At 46.1% G+C, this 7,050-nt stretch overlaps 2 long non-coding RNA genes across 2 annotated transcripts; one reads left to right on the forward strand and one right to left on the reverse strand.

Annotated features, from left to right (window-relative positions):
* Window positions 1-1,904: 1,904 nt before the first annotated feature.
* LOC123587559 lies at window positions 1,905-2,928 on the reverse strand. The gene is made up of 2 exons (XR_006707386.1): window positions 2,837-2,928; window positions 1,905-2,475 (listed from the first exon to the last, which is right to left on the reverse strand). It is a non-coding gene; the product is annotated as an uncharacterized LOC123587559 (long non-coding RNA).
* Window positions 2,929-3,546: 618 nt separating this feature from the next.
* Window positions 3,547-4,321, forward strand: LOC123587558. The gene is made up of 2 exons (XR_006707385.1): window positions 3,547-3,657; window positions 3,782-4,321. It is a non-coding gene; the product is annotated as an uncharacterized LOC123587558 (long non-coding RNA).
* The last annotated feature ends 2,729 nt before the right edge of the window (window positions 4,322-7,050 follow it).

Below are 7,050 nucleotides of genomic sequence, written 5' to 3' on the forward strand. Positions count from 1 at the left end.
AGAGTTTATCCCAGTTATTTGTTGTTATGCTGATGACCGTCTTTTTTATTTCCAAGATTTTTGATTATTGACATCCATTAGTTCATGTTTCATTTCTTACTATTTCTGTCTCATAATTTCTTATACTTGTTTGTCTATTTTTGTTTTTAAAATTATTCTTATACTTTTAAAATGAAAGTTATTCCATTGTTTGAGCCCTCTAAATGATATAGTTTGTGTTCTATAAAGTAAATTTAGTTTGGCGTGAGTTTTATTCTGATTGCTGATTTCATCGGCTTTCTTTCATTGAATTAGCCTTTCTTACTCTGGCTTGTCCCCACTGCTTCCCCCTTGCCCCCACAACACACACTGTTTTTGAGATTTCCGCCACCAGTTCTCTGGGGTTCCCAGGTCAGAGCCAGGTTCCAAAGGGGTTTTCAGAACTTTGGTCCTGCAGGGATTTGGAACTATCACAGATCTGGTTACAGAGCTGGCAGGCAGCTTGGCTCAGTTACCCGTGGTAACTGTGTCCTTTTGTCTGCCTGGGCCTGTCGGTTGCTCGAAGCTTCAGCCCAGGCAGTAGTAGGCACTAGCTTTTTTTTTGTCCTTCCTCTGTACCTTTCACTATTGGAGGTGACCTTCTTCCCCTCATTGTCTTTGGCTGCACTGAATGTCCTGTGCGGCTCTCTCGTAGACCTGGGGCCTGTTGCTTCAGCCCTGCTCACTCCTTTACATTTATGATCCATTTCACTGCTTCAGGCTTGGGCTTAGGAACTGAATGACAGCACTCGTGGGTGGCTTCAGGTAATACATAATAACCAGTGCCCCAGACCCACCTGCTGGGACCTCTCATCTGGACCTTCTGCAAGAGCTTCCCAACAGGGCTCTCTTCTTCATGTTTGCTCCCACAATCCATTTGCCATTGAAAATGCACATGGAAAAATGATGTCCCTCTTTAACTGAAAATCCTCCTGGCATCCCCTTGCTCTCAAGTTTAGAATCTTTCAGCATAATTTACAAGGCCCTGTTAGATCTTGTTCAGCCTTTCTTCCAGATTTATTTATGCCACTCGCCCCTGGATCACGAATCTCCTCTCTGTAGTCATGTTGGCTCCCTTTCAGCTCCTGGAAACACTGGTGTCCCACATACTTCAGGCCTTTACACAAGCTTTCCCCTCTGCCTGAAGTCCTCCTCCCCCCTTTACATCCCTGCCTCCCTGATTAAATCCTAGTAACCCCCAGATCTCAGCAGGGATGTCTTGTCCTCAAGGAGACATCTCCAATGCCCCATGATTCCCCCAGCTTGGGTGACCTTATTATAAACCTTCAGGGGCCTTCTAATTTTTCTTTAAGTAGCTTATTTATTGGTATGTTATTCACATTTATTTATGGGATTATTTGTTACTACCTGAGGATTTTGTTCACTGTTATATCCCCAGCATCACGTATGGATTATAACAACTCCCTACAGATTCATGAATGACAAATGAGCCCTCCAAGCCCCACATGGTCTGACCCCTGTTTCCTCTCTGACCTCATTTCTACCACTTTCCCTCTCTCTCACTCTGAGTCCCACTGATCACGTTGCTTTTCCACAAACTTAGTAGGTATGCTCCTGTGTGCAGGCCTGTCTTAATCGGCTTGGGCTGGGGCGCCTGGGTGGCGCAGTCGGTTAAGCGTCCGACTTCAGCCAGGTCACGATCTCGCGGTCCGTGAGTTCGAGCCCCGCGTCGGGCTCTGGGCTGATGGCTCAGAGCCTGGAGCCTGTTTCCGATTCTGTGTCTCCCTCTCTCTCTGCCCCTCCCCCGTTCATGCTCTGTCTCTCTCTGTCCCAAAAATAAATAAACGTTGAAAAAAAAAAATTAAAAAAAAAAAAAGTTATCATTAATCGGCTTGGGCTGCCATAACAAAATAGCAAAGCATGGATTCAACAACAGAAATTAAGTTTCTTTATTCCAGAGGCTGAAAGGGAAGATCAAGTTTCCAGCAGGGTTTGGTTTTTGGTGACGCTTTCCTTCTTGGCTTGCAGATGGTGGCTTTGGCCTTACGTGGCCTTTCCTTTGAGCATGGGGAGAAGGAGGGGAAGAAGTGGGGAAGGGGAGGACGAAACAGAAGGAGAGAGCACTCTGGTATTTCTTCTTATAAGGACACTAATCCTATCAGATGAAGACCCCACCCTTATGAACTCCTTTAACCTCAATTACCACCTAAAGGCCCATCTCCACATTTGGCTACGCTGAGGGTTAGGGCTTCAACATGAATTTGAGGAGAACACAGTTCAGGCCATGGCATTCCACCCCTGCCCCCCCCCCCAATTCATGCCCTTATTATATGCAAAATACATTCTTTCCGTCCCAACAACCCCCTAATTTTTAACTCATCCCAACGTCACCTATAAACCCCAAAGTCTCTATCAGCTAAATATCATGTCAATCAGGTATGGGTGTGACTGGAGATACAATTCGTCCTGAGGCCAAATTCCTCTCCAGCTGTGCACCTGCAAAACCAGACAAGTTAAGTGCTTCCAAAATACAGTGGTGGGGCAGCACAGGATAGGTATTCCCTTTCCAAAAGGGAGGGATCTGAAAGAAAGAGGTGACAGATCCCAAGTAAGACCAAAACCCAGCAAGGCAAATTCCATTAGATTTTGAGACACAAAAATCCTCCTCTTTGGCTCATCACTGTGCCTTCCAGCCCATCCTGTGGCCCTAGAGAGGGGTCCCTGCTTGTGTCGCACTGCTGGGTGGGGGTCCTATCCCCACGGCTCTGGCTGGTGGCTGCTCAGCCTGTTGAAACCACGTTGGTGGCCCCACCCTTTGAAACTGAGATGGAGGTGGCCCTAATGATCTCTGAATCACCTTTGGGGTCCTTGTTCCCTTTTATTTAAGAATAGTGAGCATTTGCAGCCAAACAGCAGTTTTGTCCAGTTCTGTGGAATCCAAGAAGTCTGACAGTCTTCCTTCATTTATCTTTCATTTCTTTCCCTTGTCCTGGCAGTATTTCTGCTGGTATAATCCCATCTCTTTCTGGCTTCTTCCAAGGTGGCTGATTAAATTCATGGTTCACACCCATATTGATCTCCTTATCAAATGATGTTTCAGCCACACCCTTGTGTTCTCTTCAGAACACTTTCTTCTCATTTTTTTTTTGCAGTACTGATAGGCAGAGAATTTTCCAAATCTTCAAGTTCTGGTTCTTTTTTGCTTAAAAAAAAAATTCCTTCAATTTATTTCTCTGTTCTCATTTTCTTTCAGTGGTGCGAGAAAACCACACCGTACCTTCAGCACTTTGCTTAGAAATATCCTCAGCTACATACGCAACTTCATTGTTGGCAAGTTCTACGTTCTATAGAATGCTAAATCACAATTCAGCCTGGCTCTTTCTCACCATATGGCAAAGATCTATTTTCCAATGACCTGTGCCTCACTTCTGCCTGAGACCTCACCAGAAAGGCTTGTGATGTCATTTCTACCAACATTCTGTTCCTGTATTCTCTAAGAAGATGGAGACTCTCTCTACAGCGCCCCTCTGTTCTTTCTGAGACCTCACCAGAAATGCCTTTAACATCCACATTTCCAACAACAGTCCTTTGGTGGCAATTTAGGCTCTCTCTGGCAAGCACCATCAAACTCTAACCTCTACCCATTACCCAGTTCCAAAGCTGCTTCCGCATTTTTAGGTATTCGTTAGAGTAGTATCCCCCTCCTTGGTGTCAACTCCAGTCTGCTTGGGCTGTCATAACAAAATACCACAAACTAGGTGCCTTAAGCAACAGAATTTTTTTTTTTTTCTCACAATTCTAGACTCTGGGATGTCCAAGCTGAGGGTTCCAGCAGGGTACGGTTTCTGGTGAAGGTTCTCTCCCACTTCTCTGTTTCATCTCCTCGGGACCACTGAGCACTGTCCAAAATTCCACAGGCTTCACTTGCTTGTTGTCTTTCTCCATGAGAGGTAAGTGCCAGGAGAGCAGCCATATATCCCTGGAGTTCATTGACGGATCCTCAACACTTAGAACATGGCCCGTGCCAACTAGATATTTGCTAAACGAGGGAACGAATCGCCTCCCATTGTGTATGTGTTCACAAGATTGTGTGTAAAACAGGATAAAGAATATTATTTACTGTTTACTTTGTTCTCACTGATGAGGAAAGAAAGCCTTGTCACACCTACTTTAAACCTAAGGTTATTTTCTTCTTCACGATTTTAAAAAATTCTTATTCATTTTTACCTCTTGAAGCCCAACAGGCATTTCCTCCGCATATGTGTTCGGTTTTATGTTCCTGAGATGTTCCTCTTGAGAAAAACACATATTCCTGTTTCTGTCATTAAATATCTTCAAGTGGTAACAAGTGTGTCCCAGCACAGATAACGTCCAAATCCTAGAAAAGTTCCCCATTGCAGGTGGCAGATAGCATTCCTGCGGTGGGGATCCTTGTAGCTGTAAACATTTAGTTAAACAAAATACTAAATAAAGGTGGGGGGATGGGAACTTTGGTAGTCAGAACCAGCGCTGTGTTTGGGGCTCGTTTCTAAGTGCCAGTGAAGCCGCTCTCAGTCCCAGCTTGTGAACAGAGTCTCACCCCCAGGCCTGCCTGCGACCTCCCCCCACCTCTCCCGCTCTCCAGAGATGGCAACAGCCGCACACACTCCGGGCTTTGGCAGGTCCAGGTGGGAGAGTCTGTTTTCACAGGTGCCTCCCACAGCCCAGAGTTGAAATTTGGCTCATAATGTGTCCCTGCATAGAGAAGCTCCATTTTTATTCTGCCGTGAACGAAAATTCTTCCCCTGCAACACTGAAACAGGTCGCAGAGCCTTTGACATTTTTCGACCCCGGGGCGCCTGGGTGGCACAGTCGGTTGAGCGTCCGACTTCAGCCCAAGGATGTTCCTGCCTTTCATTGTCACAGGGAAAGTTTCTTTCTGCCCCAGATGCAGACTGACAATTATAATAATTTCTGAAATCTATTATGTAGCTTGAAATATTTGGGGATTGAGAAAAAAGACTCTTTTTCTCCCCTCCCCTGTCCAACTTATTTTTAGGAGAGTTCCCCAAACTACAGGCATTCTTTTGCCTTTTGATAGATAGGAAGGCTCTGAATAAATGACCTAAGCTCTATTGACAGGTCAGCCTCTGCCATTGTTTTATTTACATTAAAAAAAAAGTTTTTTTTAAGTTTATTTATTTATTTTGAGAGAAAGAGAGAGAGAGAGAGCATTAGCAGGGGAGGGGCAGAGAGAGAGGGAGAGAGAGAGGATTCCTGTCAGCGCAGAGCCTGACCTGGGGCTTGATCTCACGAACCATGAGATCATGACCTGAGCTGAAATCAAGAGTTGACACTTATTGGACTGAGCCACCCAGCTACCCCTATTTACATTAAAAAATTTTTTTAAATGTTTATTTATCTTTGAGAGAGAGAGCGAGAGAGCAGGGGAGGGGCAGAGAGATCAGGACAGAGGATCCAAAGCGGGCTCTAAGCTGACAGCAGCAAGCCCGATGTGGGGCTCGAACTCACAAACCGTGAGATCATGACTTGAGCCGAAATTGGACGCTTAACCAACTGAGTCACTCAGGGGCCCTGCCCCTATTTACATTTTTTAAAAAGCATTTAAAAATCTGCATCACTCACTGTATTGTTAGTCCTTGGGGCTTAGAAGAGTCGGTTCATGAATAGATTTCTGATGCTGGGGCTTTATGGACACAAGAGATGCAGCGGTATGTGGTGGTTAGATGAAAATCCTTCTGGAGTCAGGATAGCAGTCTAACTTTTAAATTTATGTTAAAACACATGTACTTTTAATGTGTCAGCCCTTTAAAAAAGGTTTAAAATGTTAACATTGACTCATTTTGTCCCTGTAACAATTCTACACACTAGATATTAACAATGACCTCTTTCTGCAGAGGCAGGACGGTTTGGGTGTCCTGCCCAAAGCCCGCTGTTAGCAAGTGGCAGAATTAGAATCCAAACCCAGGCAGCCCGAGCTTCGAGTTGGTTCTTAACCACTTCCAGCCTGTGGTTGGCGGTCTTGGGTCACACACGTTCTTCCCCCTTCGTGCGAGGCTGAGGTCGGACACTGCACCCTTACTTCTGGCACGGTGGCAAAAGGGCTTTGCCACTTTTCCCTCCCTTGATGGCACCTGTCATATGCTTCAGGGCAAAGGAGCTGCTCTCCTTGCCTGGGAATGAATCTCTGTCCTCCACCCTTTCAGGCCACTTGGGAGCCCTATGAGTTTCAGGGTTTCGGTCCCTTCTCCCGCACAGCAAACCTGTCAACCTGGAATGTCTGTTCTCTTGATTGAATGTTTTCAAATCTCCTTCACTTGGGATCTAAGGGGAAACTCCTACCTTTCACCTGGTTGGTATTCCTGGCCTCAACTTAGGCAGGAACCACTTAGTGAAGTAGGCATTGGGAGTCGGTCCTCTGAAGGCCAGAGGAGCATCCTTTTGCGATGGAAACGGATAACATGACATATTCCCCTGGCATTTGAAACAGAACAGGCTGTACTTTTTAGAAATAGCACCCACCTCTTAATCAGTTATTTTAGGGCCTGTGCATCCTGAGCTGTCACCAGGAACCTCCTGAGCTTCGGGGGTGACGGAAGGTGTCCGGCGAGGCAGCGTCATCCTGTGCTCCGGACACACAGGGTCAGGGGGTGGGGAGGCTCTCAGAGGCCTGGGCGGCCTGTAGGGGGCTCTGAATAGCGCAGCCAGGTTCCCGCTCTCTTCCCTGAATGTGCTTTGGCATTTCTAATGCATCCTCGAAAGAGGATAAAACATCTCCACAGAGGTGAACTCTAGGCCATTCTAGATACAAGCCCTTGGGAATGTTTATGATTCGTCCAGATGATTCAACAGGAGAATCCAGAGAGATGCCCTTCTGGCCACTGGTGCTTGTCCTGAGTGTCTGGAGACAGCCCTTCAGTCTCTAGCTCTAGACAGACCATCCTGCTGGCTTTCTGTGTGGGCATGAAGGAGGTGTGGTCTGCAGCGGCTTCCTGTAGGTAATGGTGCCCCACGTCCCTCAGGGGATGAAATATATGGGATTAGAATAATGTGGGTCTTGTTTGTTTTATT

This window comes from Leopardus geoffroyi, chromosome D3, assembly GCF_018350155.1.
Source record: "Leopardus geoffroyi isolate Oge1 chromosome D3, O.geoffroyi_Oge1_pat1.0, whole genome shotgun sequence".
NCBI classification, from domain to species: domain Eukaryota; kingdom Metazoa; phylum Chordata; class Mammalia; order Carnivora; family Felidae; genus Leopardus; species Leopardus geoffroyi.